Raw genomic sequence first — 13,303 nt, forward strand, 5'->3', positions numbered from 1 at the left:
ATGGGATAGGCATGGTGCGGCTAGGTCGTAATAGGATTATATTAGTTTTTCGCTGGTAGCATGATGGGTGCGATCATACCAGCACTAATGCACCGGATCCCATCAGAACTCCGCAGTTAAGCGTGCTTGGGCGAGAGTAGTACTAGGATGGGTGACCTCCTGGGAAGTCCTCGTGTTGCACCCCCCCCTTTTTATTTTTACCGCATCTCCGGTCGGATGGACCGGAACGACAACCGGGCAATGGATTCTTAGGAAAATCGCACCGACCCCATCGCTATCAATCAGATCGCCAGTTGGCATGGGATAGGCAGGGTGCGGCTAGGTCGTAATAGGATTATATTAGTTTTTCGCTGGTAGCATGATGGGTGCGATCATACCAGCACTAATGCACCGGATCCCATCAGAACTCCGCAGTTAAGCGTGCTTGGGCGAGAGTAGTACTAGGATGGGTGACCTCCTGGGAAGTCCTCGTGTTGCACCCCCCCTTTTAATTTTTACCGCATCTCTGGTCGGATGGACCGGAACGAGAACCAGGGAATGGATTTTTAGGAAAATCGCACCGACCCCATCGCGTAGCGATGGGTATCGGTCAGATCGCCGGTTGGCATGAGATAGGCAGGGTGCGGCTAGGTCGTAATAGGATTATATTAGTTTTTCGCTGGTAGCATGATGGGTGCGATCATACCAGCACTAATGCACCGGATCCCATCAGAACTCCGCAGTTAAGCGTGCTTGGGCGAGAGTAGTACTAGGATGGGTGACCTCCTGGGAAGTCCTCGTGTTGCACCCCCCCTTTTAATTTTTACCGCATCTCTGGTCGGATGGACCGGAACGAGAACCAGGGAATGGATTTTTAGGAAAATCGCACCGACCCCATCGCGTAGCAATGGGTATCGGTCAGATCGCCGGTTGGCATGAGATAGGCAGGGTGCGGCTAGGTCGTAATAGGATTATATTAGTTTTTCGCTGGTAGCATGATGGGTGCGATCATACCAGCACTAATGCACCGGATCCCATCAGAACTCCGCAGTTAAGCGTGCTTGGGCGAGAGTAGTACTAGGATGGGTGACCTCCTGGGAAGTCCTCGTGTTGCACCCCCCCTTTTTATTTTTACCGCATCTCCGGTCGGGTGGACCGGAACGACAACCGGGCAATGGATTCTTAGGAAAATCGCACCGACCCCATCGCGTAGCAATGGGTATCGATCAGATCGCCGGTTGGCATGGGATAGGCATGGTGCGGCTAGGTCGTAATAGGATTATATTAGTTTTTCGCTGGTAGCATGATGGGTGCGATCATACCAGCACTAATGCACCGGATCCCATCAGAACTCCGCAGTTAAGCGTGCTTGGGCGAGAGTAGTACTAGGATGGGTGACCTCCTGGGAAGTCCTCGTGTTGCACCCCCCCTTTTTATTTTTACCGCATCTCCGGTCGGATGGACCGGAACGACAACCGGGCAATGGATTCTTAGGAAAATCGCACCGACCCCATCGCTATCAATCAGATCGCCAGTTGGCATGGGATAGGCAGGGTGCGGCTAGGTCGTAATAGGATTATATTAGTTTTTCGCTGGTAGCATGATGGGTGCGATCATACCAGCACTAATGCACCGGATCCCATCAGAACTCCGCAGTTAAGCGTGCTTGGGCGAGAGTAGTACTAGGATGGGTGACCTCCTGGGAAGTCCTCGTGTTGCACCCCCCCTTTTAATTTTTACCGCATCTCTGGTCGGATGGACCGGAACGAGAACCAGGGAATGGATTTTTAGGAAAATCGCACCGACCCCATCGCGTAGCAATGGGTATCGGTCAGATCGCCGGTTGGCATGAGATAGGCAGGGTGCGGCTAGGTCGTAATAGGATTATATTAGTTTTTCGCTGGTAGCATGATGGGTGCGATCATACCAGCACTAATGCACCGGATCCCATCAGAACTCCGCAGTTAAGCGTGCTTGGGCGAGAGTAGTACTAGGATGGGTGACCTCCTGGGAAGTCCTCGTGTTGCACCCCCCCTTTTTATTTTTACCGCATCTCCGGTCGGATGGACCGGAACGACAACCGGGCAATGGATTCTTAGGAAAATCGCACCGACCCCATCGCGTAGCAATGGGTATCGATCAGATCGCCGGTTGGCATGGGATAGGCATGGTGCGGCTAGGTCGTAATAGGATTATATTAGTTTTTCGCTGGTAGCATGATGGGTGCGATCATACCAGCACTAATGCACCGGATCCCATCAGAACTCCGCAGTTAAGCGTGCTTGGGCGAGAGTAGTACTAGGATGGGTGACCTCCTGGGAAGTCCTCGTGTTGCACCCCCCCTTTTTATTTTTACCGCATCTCCGGTCGGATGGACCGGAACGACAACCGGGCAATGGATTCTTAGGAAAATCGCACCGACCCCATCGCTATCAATCAGATCGCCAGTTGGCATGGGATAGGCAGGGTGCGGCTAGGTCGTAATAGGATTATATTAGTTTTTCGCTGGTAGCATGATGGGTGCGATCATACCAGCACTAATGCACCGGATCCCATCAGAACTCCGCAGTTAAGCGTGCTTGGGCGAGAGTAGTACTAGGATGGGTGACCTCCTGGGAAGTCCTCGTGTTGCACCCCCCCTTTTAATTTTTACCGCATCTCTGGTCGGATGGACCGGAACGAGAACCAGGGAATGGATTTTTAGGAAAATCGCACCGACCCCATCGCGTAGCAATGGGTATCGGTCAGATCGCCGGTTGGCATGAGATAGGCAGGGTGCGGCTAGGTCGTAATAGGATTATATTAGTTTTTTGCTGGTAGCATGATGGGTGCGATCATACCCGCACTAATGCACCGGATCCCATCAGAACTCCGCAGTTAAGCGTGCTTGGGCGAGAGTAGTACTAGGATGGGTGACCTCCTGGGAAGTCCTCGTGTTGCACCCCCCCCTTTTAATTTTTACCGCATCTCTGGTCGGATGGACCGGAACGAGAACCAGGGAATGGATTTTTAGGAAAATCGCACCGACCCCATCGCGTAGCAATGGGTATCGGTCAGATCGCCGGTTGGCATGAGATAGGCAGGGTGCGGCTAGGTCGTAATAGGATTATATTAGTTTTTCGCTGGTAGCATGATGGGTGCGATCATACCAGCACTAATGCACCGGATCCCATCAGAACTCCGCAGTTAAGCGTGCTTGGGCGAGAGTAGTACTAGGATGGGTGACCTCCTGGGAAGTCCTCGTGTTGCACCCCCCCTTTTTATTTTTACCGCATCTCCGGTCGGATGGACCGGAACGACAACCGGGCAATGGATTCTTAGGAAAATCGCACCGACCCCATCGCGTAGCAATGGGTATCGATCAGATCGCCGGTTGGCATGGGATAGGCATGGTGCGGCTAGGTCGTAATAGGATTATATTAGTTTTTCGCTGGTAGCATGATGGGTGCGATCATACCAGCACTAATGCACCGGATCCCATCAGAACTCCGCAGTTAAGCGTGCTTGGGCGAGAGTAGTACTAGGATGGGTGACCTCCTGGGAAGTCCTCGTGTTGCACCCCCCCTTTTTATTTTTACCGCATCTCCGGTCGGATGGACCGGAACGACAACCGGGCAATGGATTCTTAGGAAAATCGCACCGACCCCATCGCTATCAATCAGATCGCCAGTTGGCATGGGATAGGCAGGGTGCGGCTAGGTCGTAATAGGATTATATTAGTTTTTCGCTGGTAGCATGATGGGTGCGATCATACCAGCACTAATGCACCGGATCCCATCAGAACTCCGCAGTTAAGCGTGCTTGGGCGAGAGTAGTACTAGGATGGGTGACCTCCTGGGAAGTCCTCGTGTTGCACCCCCCCTTTTAATTTTTACCGCATCTCTGGTCGGATGGACCGGAACGAGAACCAGGGAATGGATTTTTAGGAAAATCGCACCGACCCCATCGCGTAGCGATGGGTATCGGTCAGATCGCCGGTTGGCATGAGATAGGCAGGGTGCGGCTAGGTCGTAATAGGATTATATTAGTTTTTTGCTGGTAGCATGATGGGTGCGATCATACCAGCACTAATGCACCGGATCCCATCAGAACTCCGCAGTTAAGCGTGCTTGGGCGAGAGTAGTACTAGGATGGGTGACCTCCTGGGAAGTCCTCGTGTTGCACCCCCCCTTTTAATTTTTACCGCATCTCTGGTCGGATGGACCGGAACGAGAACCAGGGAATGGATTTTTAGGAAAATCGCACCGACCCCATCGCGTAGCAATGGGTATCGGTCAGATCGCCGGTTGGCATGAGATAGGCAGGGTGCGGCTAGGTCGTAATAGGATTATATTAGTTTTTCGCTGGTAGCATGATGGGTGCGATCATACCAGCACTAATGCACCGGATCCCATCAGAACTCCGCAGTTAAGCGTGCTTGGGCGAGAGTAGTACTAGGATGGGTGACCTCCTGGGAAGTCCTCGTGTTGCACCCCCCCTTTTTATTTTTACCGCATCTCCGGTCGGATGGACCGGAACGACAACCGGGCAATGGATTCTTAGGAAAATCGCACCGACCCCATCGCTATCAATCAGATCGCCAGTTGGCATGGGATAGGCAGGGTGCGGCTAGGTCGTAATAGGATTATATTAGTTTTTCGCTGGTAGCATGATGGGTGCGATCATACCAGCACTAATGCACCGGATCCCATCAGAACTCCGCAGTTAAGCGTGCTTGGGCGAGAGTAGTACTAGGATGGGTGACCTCCTGGGAAGTCCTCGTGTTGCACCCCCCCTTTTAATTTTTACCGCATCTCTGGTCGGATGGACCGGAACGAGAACCAGGGAATGGATTTTTAGGAAAATCGCACCGACCCCATCGCGTAGCTATGGGTATCGGTCAGATCGCCGGTTGGCATGAGATAGGCAGGGTGCGGCTAGGTCGTAATAGGATTATATTAGTTTTTCGCTGGTAGCATGATGGGTGCGATCATACCAGCACTAATGCACCGGATCCCATCAGAACTCCGCAGTTAAGCGTGCTTGGGCGAGAGTAGTACTAGGATGGGTGACCTCCTGGGAAGTCCTCGTGTTGCACCCCCCCTTTTTATTTTTACCGCATCTCCGGTCGGATGGACCGGAACGACAACCGGGCAATGGATTCTTAGGAAAATCGCACCGACCCCATCGCGTAGCAATGGGTATCGATCAGATCGCCGGTTGGCATGGGATAGGCATGGTGCGGCTAGGTCGTAATAGGATTATATTAGTTTTTCGCTGGTAGCATGATGGGTGCGATCATACCAGCACTAATGCACCGGATCCCATCAGAACTCCGCAGTTAAGCGTGCTTGGGCGAGAGTAGTACTAGGATGGGTGACCTCCTGGGAAGTCCTCGTGTTGCACCCCCCCCTTTTTATTTTTACCCGCATCTCCGGTCGGATGGACCGGAACGACAACCGGGCAATGGATTCTTAGGAAAATCGCACCGACCCCATCGCTATCAATCAGATCGCCAGTTGGCATGGGATAGGCAGGGTGCGGCTAGGTCGTAATAGGATTATATTAGTTTTTCGCTGGTAGCATGATGGGTGCGATCATACCAGCACTAATGCACCGGATCCCATCAGAACTCCGCAGTTAAGCGTGCTTGGGCGAGAGTAGTACTAGGATGGGTGACCTCCTGGGAAGTCCTCGTGTTGCACCCCCCCTTTTAATTTTTACCGCATCTCTGGTCGGATGGACCGGAACGAGAACCAGGGAATGGATTTTTAGGAAAATCGCACCGACCCCATCGCGTAGCAATGGGTATCGGTCAGATCGCCGGTTGGCATGAGATAGGCAGGGTGCGGCTAGGTCGTAATAGGATTATATTAGTTTTTCGCTGGTAGCATGATGGGTGCGATCATACCAGCACTAATGCACCGGATCCCATCAGAACTCCGCAGTTAAGCGTGCTTGGGCGAGAGTAGTACTAGGATGGGTGACCTCCTGGGAAGTCCTCGTGTTGCACCCCCCCTTTTTATTTTTACCGCATCTCCGGTCGGATGGACCGGAACGACAACCGGGCAATGGATTTCTTAGGAAAATCGCACCGACCCCATCGCGTAGCAATGGGTATCGATCAGATCGCCGGTTGGCATGGGATAGGCATGGTGCGGCTAGGTCGTAATAGGATTATATTAGTTTTTCGCTGGTAGCATGATGGGTGCGATCATACCAGCACTAATGCACCGGATCCCATCAGAACTCCGCAGTTAAGCGTGCTTGGGCGAGAGTAGTACTAGGATGGGTGACCTCCTGGGAAGTCCTCGTGTTGCACCCCCCCTTTTTATTTTTACCGCATCTCCGGTCGGATGGACCGGAACGACAACCGGGCAATGGATTCTTAGGAAAATCGCACCGACCCCATCGCTATCAATCAGATCGCCAGTTGGCATGGGATAGGCAGGGTGCGGCTAGGTCGTAATAGGATTATATTAGTTTTTCGCTGGTAGCATGATGGGTGCGATCATACCAGCACTAATGCACCGGATCCCATCAGAACTCCGCAGTTAAGCGTGCTTGGGCGAGAGTAGTACTAGGATGGGTGACCTCCTGGGAAGTCCTCGTGTTGCACCCCCCCCTTTTAATTTTTACCGCATCTCTGGTCGGATGGACCGGAACGAGAACCAGGGAATGGATTTTTAGGAAAATCGCACCGACCCCATCGCGTAGCGATGGGTATCGGTCAGATCGCCGGTTGGCATGAGATAGGCAGGGTGCGGCTAGGTCGTAATAGGATTATATTAGTTTTTCGCTGGTAGCATGATGGGTGCGATCATACCAGCACTAATGCACCGGATCCCATCAGAACTCCGCAGTTAAGCGTGCTTGGGCGAGAGTAGTACTAGGATGGGTGACCTCCTGGGAAGTCCTCGTGTTGCACCCCCCCTTTTAATTTTTACCGCATCTCTGGTCGGATGGACCGGAACGAGAACCAGGGAATGGATTTTTAGGAAAATCGCACCGACCCCATCGCGTAGCAATGGGTATCGGTCAGATCGCCGGTTGGCATGAGATAGGCAGGGTGCGGCTAGGTCGTAATAGGATTATATTAGTTTTTCGCTGGTAGCATGATGGGTGCGATCATACCAGCACTAATGCACCGGATCCCATCAGAACTCCGCAGTTAAGCGTGCTTGGGCGAGAGTAGTACTAGGATGGGTGACCTCCTGGGAAGTCCTCGTGTTGCACCCCCCCTTTTTATTTTTACCGCATCTCCGGTCGGATGGACCGGAACGACAACCGGGCAATGGATTCTTAGGAAAATTGCACCGACCCCATCGCGTAGCAATGGGTATCGATCAGATCGCCGGTTGGCATGGGATAGGCATGGTGCGGCTAGGTCGTAATAGGATTATATTAGTTTTTCGTTGGTAGCATGATGGGTGCGATCATACCAGCACTAATGCACCGGATCCCATCAGAACTCCGCAGTTAAGCGTGCTTGGGCGAGAGTAGTACTAGGATGGGTGACCTCCTGGGAAGTCCTCGTGTTGCACCCCTCCTTTTTATTTTTACCGCATCTCCGGTCGGATGGACCGGAACGACAACCGGGCAATGGATTCTTAGGAAAATCGCACCGACCCCATCGCGTAGCAATGGGTATCGATCAGATCGCCGGTTGGCATGGGATAGGCATGGTGCGGCTAGGTCGTAATAGGATTATATTAGTTTTTCGCTGGTAGCATGATGGGTGCGATCCTACCAGCACTAATGCACCGGATCCCATCAGAACTCAGCAGTTAAGCGTGCTTGGGCGAGAGTAGTACTAGGATGGGTGACCTCCTGGGAAGTCCTCGTGTTGCACCCCCCCTTTTTATTTTTACCGCATCTCCGGTCGGATGGACCGGAACGACAACCGGGCAATGGATTCTTAGGAAAATCGCACCGACCCCATCGCTATCAATCAGATCGCCAGTTGGCATGGGATAGGCAGGGTGCGGCTAGGTCGTAATAGGATTATATTAGTTTTTCGCTGGTAGCATGATGGGTGCGATCATACCAGCACTAATGCACCGGATCCCATCAGAACTCCGCAGTTAAGCGTGCTTGGGCGAGAGTAGTACTAGGATGGGTGACCTCCTGGGAAGTCCTCGTGTTGCACCCCCCCTTTTAATTTTTACCGCATCTCTGGTCGGATGGACCGGAACGAGAACCAGGGAATGGATTTTTAGGAAAATCGCACCGACCCCATCGCGTAGCAATGGGTATCGGTCAGATCGCCGGTTGGCATGAGATAGGCAGGGTGCGGCTAGGTCGTAATAGGATTATATTAGTTTTTCGCTGGTAGCATGATGGGTGCGATCATACCAGCACTAATGCACTGGATCCCATCAGAACTCCGCAGTTAAGCGTGCTTGGGCGAGAGTAGTACTAGGATGGGTGACCTCCTGGGAAGTCCTCGTGTTGCACCCCCCCTTTTTATTTTTACCGCATCTCCGGTCGGATGGACCGGAACGACAACCGGGCAATGGATTCTTAGGAAAATCGCACCGACCCCATCGCGTAGCAATGGGTATCGATCAGATCGCCGGTTGGCATGGGATAGGCATGGTGCGGCTAGGTCGTAATAGGATTATATTAGTTTTTCGCTGGTAGCATGATGGGTGCGATCATACCAGCACTAATGCACCGGATCCCATCAGAACTCCGCAGTTAAGCGTGCTTGGGCGAGAGTAGTACTAGGATGGGTGACCTCCTGGGAAGTCCTCGTGTTGCACCCCCCCTTTTTATTTTTACCGCATCTCCGGTCGGATGGACCGGAACGACAACCGGGCAATGGATTCTTAGGAAAATCGCACCGACCCCATCGCTATCAATCAGATCGCCAGTTGGCATGGGATAGGCAGGGTGCGGCTAGGTCGTAATAGGATTATATTAGTTTTTCGCTGGTAGCATGATGGGTGCGATCATACCAGCACTAATGCACCGGATCCCATCAGAACTCCGCAGTTAAGCGTGCTTGGGCGAGAGTAGTACTAGGATGGGTGACCTCCTGGGAAGTCCTCGTGTTGCACCCCCCCTTTTAATTTTTACCGCATCTCTGGTCGGATGGACCGGAACGAGAACCAGGGAATGGATTTTTAGGAAAATCGCACCGACCCCATCGCGTAGCGATGGGTATCGGTCAGATCGCCGGTTGGCATGAGATAGGCAGGGTGCGGCTAGGTCGTAATAGGATTATATTAGTTTTTTGCTGGTAGCATGATGGGTGCGATCATACCAGCACTAATGCACCGGATCCCATCAGAACTCCGCAGTTAAGCGTGCTTGGGCGAGAGTAGTACTAGGATGGGTGACCTCCTGGGAAGTCCTCGTGTTGCACCCCCCCTTTTAATTTTTACCGCATCTCTGGTCGGATGGACCGGAACGAGAACCAGGGAATGGATTTTTAGGAAAATCGCACCGACCCCATCGCGTAGCAATGGGTATCGATCAGATCGCCGGTTGGCATGGGATAGGCATGGTGCGGCTAGGTCGTAATAGGATTATATTAGTTTTTCGCTGGTAGCATGATGGGTGCGATCATACCAGCACTAATGCACCGGATCCCATCAGAACTCCGCAGTTAAGCGTGCTTGGGCGAGAGTAGTACTAGGATGGGTGACCTCCTGGGAAGTCCTCGTGTTGCACCCCCCCTTTTAATTTTTACCGCATCTCCGGTCGGATGGACCGGAACGACAACCGGGCAATGGATTCTTAGGAAAATCGCACCGACCCCATCGCGTAGCAATGGGTATCGATCAGATCGCCGGTTGGCATGGGATAGGCATGGTGCGGCTAGGTCGTAATAGGATTATATTAGTTTTTCGCTGGTAGCATGATGGGTGCGATCATACCAGCACTAATGCACCGGATCCCATCAGAACTCCGCAGTTAAGCGTGCTTGGGCGAGAGTAGTACTAGGATGGGTGACCTCCTGGGAAGTCCTCGTGTTGCACCCCCCCTTTTTATTTTTACCGCATCTCCGGTCGGATGGACCGGAACGACAACCGGGCAATGGATTCTTAGGAAAATCGCACCGACCCCATCGCTATCAATCAGATCGCCAGTTGGCATGGGATAGGCAGGGTGCGGCTAGGTCGTAATAGGATTATATTAGTTTTTCGCTGGTAGCATGATGGGTGCGATCATACCAGCACTAATGCACCGGATCCCATCAGAACTCCGCAGTTAAGCGTGCTTGGGCGAGAGTAGTACTAGGATGGGTGACCTCCTGGGAAGTCCTCGTGTTGCACCCCCCCTTTTAATTTTTACCGCATCTCTGGTCGGATGGACCGGAACGAGAACCAGGGAATGGATTTTTAGGAAAATCGCACCGACCCCATCGCGTAGCAATGGGTATCGGTCAGATCGCCGGTTGGCATGAGATAGGCAGGGTGCGGCTAGGTCGTAATAGGATTATATTAGTTTTTCGCTGGTAGCATGATGGGTGCGATCATACCAGCACTAATGCACTGGATCCCATCAGAACTCCGCAGTTAAGCGTGCTTGGGCGAGAGTAGTACTAGGATGGGTGACCTCCTGGGAAGTCCTCGTGTTGCACCCCCCCTTTTTATTTTTACCGCATCTCCGGTCGGATGGACCGGAACGACAACCGGGCAATGGATTCTTAGGAAAATCGCACCGACCCCATCGCGTAGCAATGGGTATCGATCAGATCGCCGGTTGGCATGGGATAGGCATGGTGCGGCTAGGTCGTAATAGGATTATATTAGTTTTTCGCTGGTAGCATGATGGGTGCGATCATACCAGCACTAATGCACCGGATCCCATCAGAACTCCGCAGTTAAGCGTGCTTGGGCGAGAGTAGTACTAGGATGGGTGACCTCCTGGGAAGTCCTCGTGTTGCACCCCCCCTTTTTATTTTTACCGCATCTCCGGTCGGATGGACCGGAACGACAACCGGGCAATGGATTCTTAGGAAAATCGCACCGACCCCATCGCTATCAATCAGATCGCCAGTTGGCATGGGATAGGCAGGGTGCGGCTAGGTCGTAATAGGATTATATTAGTTTTTCGCTGGTAGCATGATGGGTGCGATCATACCAGCACTAATGCACCGGATCCCATCAGAACTCCGCAGTTAAGCGTGCTTGGGCGAGAGTAGTACTAGGATGGGTGACCTCCTGGGAAGTCCTCGTGTTGCACCCCCCCCTTTTAATTTTTACCGCATCTCTGGTCGGATGGACCGGAACGAGAACCAGGGAATGGATTTTTAGGAAAATCGCACCGACCCCATCGCGTAGCGATGGGTATCGGTCAGATCGCCGGTTGGCATGAGATAGGCAGGGTGCGGCTAGGTCGTAATAGGATTATATTAGTTTTTTGCTGGTAGCATGATGGGTGCGATCATACCAGCACTAATGCACCGGATCCCATCAGAACTCCGCAGTTAAGCGTGCTTGGGCGAGAGTAGTACTAGGATGGGTGACCTCCTGGGAAGTCCTCGTGTTGCACCCCCCCCTTTTAATTTTTACCGCATCTCTGGTCGGATGGACCGGAACGAGAACCAGGGAATGGATTTTTAGGAAAATCGCACCGACCCCATCGCGTAGCAATGGGTATCGATCAGATCGCCGGTTGGCATGGGATAGGCATGGTGCGGCTAGGTCGTAATAGGATTATATTAGTTTTTCGCTGGTAGCATGATGGGTGCGATCATACCAGCACTAATGCACCGGATCCCATCAGAACTCCGCAGTTAAGCGTGCTTGGGCGAGAGTAGTACTAGGATGGGTGACCTCCTGGGAAGTCCTCGTGTTGCACCCCCCCCTTTTAATTTTTACCGCATCTCCGGTCGGATGGACCGGAACGACAACCGGGCAATGGATTCTTAGGAAAATCGCACCGACCCCATCGCGTAGCAATGGGTATCGATCAGATCGCCGGTTGGCATGGGATAGGCATGGTGCGGCTAGGTCGTAATAGGATTATATTAGTTTTTCGCTGGTAGCATGATGGGTGCGATCATACCAGCACTAATGCACCGGATCCCATCAGAACTCCGCAGTTAAGCGTGCTTGGGCGAGAGTAGTACTAGGATGGGTGACCTCCTGGGAAGTCCTCGTGTTGCACCCCTCCTTTTTATTTTTACCGCATCTCCGGTCGGATGGACCGGAACGACAACCGGGCAATGGATTCTTAGGAAAATCGCACCGACCCCATCGCGTAGCAATGGGTATCGATCAGATCGCCGGTTGGCATGGGATAGGCATGGTGCGGCTAGGTCGTAATAGGATTATATTAGTTTTTCGCTGGTAGCATGATGGGTGCGATCCTACCAGCACTAATGCACCGGATCCCATCAGAACTCCGCAGTTAAGCGTGCCTGGGCGAGAGTAGTACTAGGATGGGTGACCTCCTGGGAAGTCCTCGTGTTGCACCCCCCCTTTTTATTTTTACCGCATCTCCGGTCGGATGGACCGGAACGACAACCGGGCAATGGATTCTTAGGAAAATCGCACCGACCCCATCGCTATCAATCAGATCGCCAGTTGGCATGGGATAGGCAGGGTGCGGCTGGGTCGTAATAGGATTATATTAGTTTTTCGCTGGTAGCATGATGGGTGCGATCATACCAGCACTAATGCACCGGATCCCATCAGAACTCCGCAGTTAAGCGTGCTTGGGCGAGAGTAGTACTAGGATGGGTGACCTCCTGGGAAGCCCTCGTGTTGCACCCCCCCTTTTAATTTTTACCGCATCTCTGGTCGGATGGACCGGAACGAGAACCAGGGAATGGATTTTTAGGAAAATCGCACCGACCCCATCGCGTAGCAATGGGTATCGGTCAGATCGCCGGTTGGCATGAGATAGGCAGGGTGCGGCTAGGTCGTAATAGGATTATATTAGTTTTTCGCTGGTAGCATGATGGGTGCGATCATACCAGCACTAATGCACTGGATCCCATCAGAACTCCGCAGTTAAGCGTGCTTGGGCGAGAGTAGTACTAGGATGGGTGACCTCCTGGGAAGTCCTCGTGTTGCACCCCCCCTTTTTATTTTTACCGCATCTCCGGTCGGATGGACCGGAACGACAACCGGGCAATGGATTCTTAGGAAAATCGCACCGACCCCATCGCTATCAATCAGATCGCCAGTTGGCATGGGATAGGCAGGGTGCGGCTAGGTCGTAATAGGATTATATTAGTTTTTCGCTGGTAGCATGATGGGTGCGATCATACCAGCACTAATGCACCGGATCCCATCAGAACTCCGCAGTTAAGCGTGCTTGGGCGAGAGTAGTACTAGGATGGGTGACCTCCTGGGAAGTCCTCGTGTTGCACCCCCCCTTTTAA

General features: G+C 52.5%; 44 non-coding genes across 44 annotated transcripts; all 44 read left to right on the plus strand.

Moving 5' to 3' along the window:
• The first annotated feature begins 65 nt into the window (after positions 1 to 65).
• LOC122284554 lies at positions 66 to 184 on the plus strand. Its single transcript, XR_006231917.1, has one exon. It is a non-coding gene; the product is annotated as a 5S ribosomal RNA (ribosomal RNA).
• Positions 185 to 363: 179 nt separating this feature from the next.
• On the plus strand, positions 364 to 482 carry LOC122284555. Its single transcript, XR_006231918.1, has one exon. It is a non-coding gene; the product is annotated as a 5S ribosomal RNA (ribosomal RNA).
• A 189-nt stretch (positions 483 to 671) lies between these two features.
• On the plus strand, positions 672 to 790 carry LOC122284556. Its single transcript, XR_006231919.1, has one exon. It is a non-coding gene; the product is annotated as a 5S ribosomal RNA (ribosomal RNA).
• A 189-nt stretch (positions 791 to 979) lies between these two features.
• LOC122284557 lies at positions 980 to 1,098 on the plus strand. The gene has a single exon (XR_006231920.1). It is a non-coding gene; the product is annotated as a 5S ribosomal RNA (ribosomal RNA).
• A 189-nt stretch (positions 1,099 to 1,287) lies between these two features.
• On the plus strand, positions 1,288 to 1,406 carry LOC122284559. Its single transcript, XR_006231921.1, has one exon. It is a non-coding gene; the product is annotated as a 5S ribosomal RNA (ribosomal RNA).
• A 178-nt stretch (positions 1,407 to 1,584) lies between these two features.
• On the plus strand, positions 1,585 to 1,703 carry LOC122284560. Its single transcript, XR_006231922.1, has one exon. It is a non-coding gene; the product is annotated as a 5S ribosomal RNA (ribosomal RNA).
• A 189-nt stretch (positions 1,704 to 1,892) lies between these two features.
• LOC122284561 lies at positions 1,893 to 2,011 on the plus strand. The gene has a single exon (XR_006231923.1). It is a non-coding gene; the product is annotated as a 5S ribosomal RNA (ribosomal RNA).
• Positions 2,012 to 2,200: 189 nt separating this feature from the next.
• On the plus strand, positions 2,201 to 2,319 carry LOC122284562. The gene has a single exon (XR_006231924.1). It is a non-coding gene; the product is annotated as a 5S ribosomal RNA (ribosomal RNA).
• Positions 2,320 to 2,497: 178 nt separating this feature from the next.
• Positions 2,498 to 2,616, plus strand: LOC122284563. Its single transcript, XR_006231925.1, has one exon. It is a non-coding gene; the product is annotated as a 5S ribosomal RNA (ribosomal RNA).
• A 189-nt stretch (positions 2,617 to 2,805) lies between these two features.
• LOC122287313 lies at positions 2,806 to 2,924 on the plus strand. The gene has a single exon (XR_006234612.1). It is a non-coding gene; the product is annotated as a 5S ribosomal RNA (ribosomal RNA).
• Positions 2,925 to 3,114: 190 nt separating this feature from the next.
• On the plus strand, positions 3,115 to 3,233 carry LOC122284565. Its single transcript, XR_006231927.1, has one exon. It is a non-coding gene; the product is annotated as a 5S ribosomal RNA (ribosomal RNA).
• A 189-nt stretch (positions 3,234 to 3,422) lies between these two features.
• On the plus strand, positions 3,423 to 3,541 carry LOC122284566. The gene has a single exon (XR_006231928.1). It is a non-coding gene; the product is annotated as a 5S ribosomal RNA (ribosomal RNA).
• A 178-nt stretch (positions 3,542 to 3,719) lies between these two features.
• LOC122284567 lies at positions 3,720 to 3,838 on the plus strand. Its single transcript, XR_006231929.1, has one exon. It is a non-coding gene; the product is annotated as a 5S ribosomal RNA (ribosomal RNA).
• A 189-nt stretch (positions 3,839 to 4,027) lies between these two features.
• On the plus strand, positions 4,028 to 4,146 carry LOC122284568. Its single transcript, XR_006231930.1, has one exon. It is a non-coding gene; the product is annotated as a 5S ribosomal RNA (ribosomal RNA).
• Positions 4,147 to 4,335: 189 nt separating this feature from the next.
• LOC122284569 lies at positions 4,336 to 4,454 on the plus strand. Its single transcript, XR_006231931.1, has one exon. It is a non-coding gene; the product is annotated as a 5S ribosomal RNA (ribosomal RNA).
• A 178-nt stretch (positions 4,455 to 4,632) lies between these two features.
• LOC122284570 lies at positions 4,633 to 4,751 on the plus strand. The gene has a single exon (XR_006231932.1). It is a non-coding gene; the product is annotated as a 5S ribosomal RNA (ribosomal RNA).
• Positions 4,752 to 4,940: 189 nt separating this feature from the next.
• Positions 4,941 to 5,059, plus strand: LOC122284571. Its single transcript, XR_006231933.1, has one exon. It is a non-coding gene; the product is annotated as a 5S ribosomal RNA (ribosomal RNA).
• Positions 5,060 to 5,248: 189 nt separating this feature from the next.
• LOC122284572 lies at positions 5,249 to 5,367 on the plus strand. Its single transcript, XR_006231934.1, has one exon. It is a non-coding gene; the product is annotated as a 5S ribosomal RNA (ribosomal RNA).
• A 180-nt stretch (positions 5,368 to 5,547) lies between these two features.
• LOC122284573 lies at positions 5,548 to 5,666 on the plus strand. Its single transcript, XR_006231935.1, has one exon. It is a non-coding gene; the product is annotated as a 5S ribosomal RNA (ribosomal RNA).
• A 189-nt stretch (positions 5,667 to 5,855) lies between these two features.
• Positions 5,856 to 5,974, plus strand: LOC122284575. Its single transcript, XR_006231936.1, has one exon. It is a non-coding gene; the product is annotated as a 5S ribosomal RNA (ribosomal RNA).
• Positions 5,975 to 6,164: 190 nt separating this feature from the next.
• On the plus strand, positions 6,165 to 6,283 carry LOC122284577. The gene has a single exon (XR_006231938.1). It is a non-coding gene; the product is annotated as a 5S ribosomal RNA (ribosomal RNA).
• A 178-nt stretch (positions 6,284 to 6,461) lies between these two features.
• Positions 6,462 to 6,580, plus strand: LOC122284578. The gene has a single exon (XR_006231939.1). It is a non-coding gene; the product is annotated as a 5S ribosomal RNA (ribosomal RNA).
• A 190-nt stretch (positions 6,581 to 6,770) lies between these two features.
• LOC122284579 lies at positions 6,771 to 6,889 on the plus strand. The gene has a single exon (XR_006231941.1). It is a non-coding gene; the product is annotated as a 5S ribosomal RNA (ribosomal RNA).
• Positions 6,890 to 7,078: 189 nt separating this feature from the next.
• On the plus strand, positions 7,079 to 7,197 carry LOC122284580. The gene has a single exon (XR_006231942.1). It is a non-coding gene; the product is annotated as a 5S ribosomal RNA (ribosomal RNA).
• A 189-nt stretch (positions 7,198 to 7,386) lies between these two features.
• On the plus strand, positions 7,387 to 7,505 carry LOC122284581. The gene has a single exon (XR_006231943.1). It is a non-coding gene; the product is annotated as a 5S ribosomal RNA (ribosomal RNA).
• Positions 7,506 to 7,694: 189 nt separating this feature from the next.
• Positions 7,695 to 7,813, plus strand: LOC122283085. Its single transcript, XR_006230569.1, has one exon. It is a non-coding gene; the product is annotated as a 5S ribosomal RNA (ribosomal RNA).
• A 178-nt stretch (positions 7,814 to 7,991) lies between these two features.
• Positions 7,992 to 8,110, plus strand: LOC122284582. The gene has a single exon (XR_006231944.1). It is a non-coding gene; the product is annotated as a 5S ribosomal RNA (ribosomal RNA).
• A 189-nt stretch (positions 8,111 to 8,299) lies between these two features.
• On the plus strand, positions 8,300 to 8,418 carry LOC122287369. The gene has a single exon (XR_006234665.1). It is a non-coding gene; the product is annotated as a 5S ribosomal RNA (ribosomal RNA).
• Positions 8,419 to 8,607: 189 nt separating this feature from the next.
• LOC122284583 lies at positions 8,608 to 8,726 on the plus strand. Its single transcript, XR_006231945.1, has one exon. It is a non-coding gene; the product is annotated as a 5S ribosomal RNA (ribosomal RNA).
• Positions 8,727 to 8,904: 178 nt separating this feature from the next.
• On the plus strand, positions 8,905 to 9,023 carry LOC122284584. Its single transcript, XR_006231946.1, has one exon. It is a non-coding gene; the product is annotated as a 5S ribosomal RNA (ribosomal RNA).
• A 189-nt stretch (positions 9,024 to 9,212) lies between these two features.
• Positions 9,213 to 9,331, plus strand: LOC122284586. The gene has a single exon (XR_006231947.1). It is a non-coding gene; the product is annotated as a 5S ribosomal RNA (ribosomal RNA).
• Positions 9,332 to 9,520: 189 nt separating this feature from the next.
• On the plus strand, positions 9,521 to 9,639 carry LOC122284587. The gene has a single exon (XR_006231948.1). It is a non-coding gene; the product is annotated as a 5S ribosomal RNA (ribosomal RNA).
• Positions 9,640 to 9,828: 189 nt separating this feature from the next.
• Positions 9,829 to 9,947, plus strand: LOC122284589. Its single transcript, XR_006231950.1, has one exon. It is a non-coding gene; the product is annotated as a 5S ribosomal RNA (ribosomal RNA).
• A 178-nt stretch (positions 9,948 to 10,125) lies between these two features.
• LOC122284590 lies at positions 10,126 to 10,244 on the plus strand. The gene has a single exon (XR_006231951.1). It is a non-coding gene; the product is annotated as a 5S ribosomal RNA (ribosomal RNA).
• A 189-nt stretch (positions 10,245 to 10,433) lies between these two features.
• LOC122287370 lies at positions 10,434 to 10,552 on the plus strand. The gene has a single exon (XR_006234666.1). It is a non-coding gene; the product is annotated as a 5S ribosomal RNA (ribosomal RNA).
• Positions 10,553 to 10,741: 189 nt separating this feature from the next.
• On the plus strand, positions 10,742 to 10,860 carry LOC122284591. Its single transcript, XR_006231952.1, has one exon. It is a non-coding gene; the product is annotated as a 5S ribosomal RNA (ribosomal RNA).
• Positions 10,861 to 11,038: 178 nt separating this feature from the next.
• Positions 11,039 to 11,157, plus strand: LOC122284592. Its single transcript, XR_006231953.1, has one exon. It is a non-coding gene; the product is annotated as a 5S ribosomal RNA (ribosomal RNA).
• A 190-nt stretch (positions 11,158 to 11,347) lies between these two features.
• On the plus strand, positions 11,348 to 11,466 carry LOC122284593. The gene has a single exon (XR_006231954.1). It is a non-coding gene; the product is annotated as a 5S ribosomal RNA (ribosomal RNA).
• A 190-nt stretch (positions 11,467 to 11,656) lies between these two features.
• On the plus strand, positions 11,657 to 11,775 carry LOC122284594. The gene has a single exon (XR_006231955.1). It is a non-coding gene; the product is annotated as a 5S ribosomal RNA (ribosomal RNA).
• Positions 11,776 to 11,965: 190 nt separating this feature from the next.
• Positions 11,966 to 12,084, plus strand: LOC122284595. Its single transcript, XR_006231956.1, has one exon. It is a non-coding gene; the product is annotated as a 5S ribosomal RNA (ribosomal RNA).
• A 189-nt stretch (positions 12,085 to 12,273) lies between these two features.
• Positions 12,274 to 12,392, plus strand: LOC122288139. Its single transcript, XR_006235412.1, has one exon. It is a non-coding gene; the product is annotated as a 5S ribosomal RNA (ribosomal RNA).
• A 178-nt stretch (positions 12,393 to 12,570) lies between these two features.
• On the plus strand, positions 12,571 to 12,689 carry LOC122287054. Its single transcript, XR_006234361.1, has one exon. It is a non-coding gene; the product is annotated as a 5S ribosomal RNA (ribosomal RNA).
• Positions 12,690 to 12,878: 189 nt separating this feature from the next.
• Positions 12,879 to 12,997, plus strand: LOC122287371. The gene has a single exon (XR_006234667.1). It is a non-coding gene; the product is annotated as a 5S ribosomal RNA (ribosomal RNA).
• Positions 12,998 to 13,175: 178 nt separating this feature from the next.
• LOC122284596 lies at positions 13,176 to 13,294 on the plus strand. Its single transcript, XR_006231957.1, has one exon. It is a non-coding gene; the product is annotated as a 5S ribosomal RNA (ribosomal RNA).
• Positions 13,295 to 13,303: the final 9 nt, after the last annotated feature.

This window comes from Carya illinoinensis, chromosome 11, assembly GCF_018687715.1.
Source record: "Carya illinoinensis cultivar Pawnee chromosome 11, C.illinoinensisPawnee_v1, whole genome shotgun sequence".
Lineage (NCBI taxonomy): Eukaryota > Viridiplantae > Streptophyta > Magnoliopsida > Fagales > Juglandaceae > Carya > Carya illinoinensis.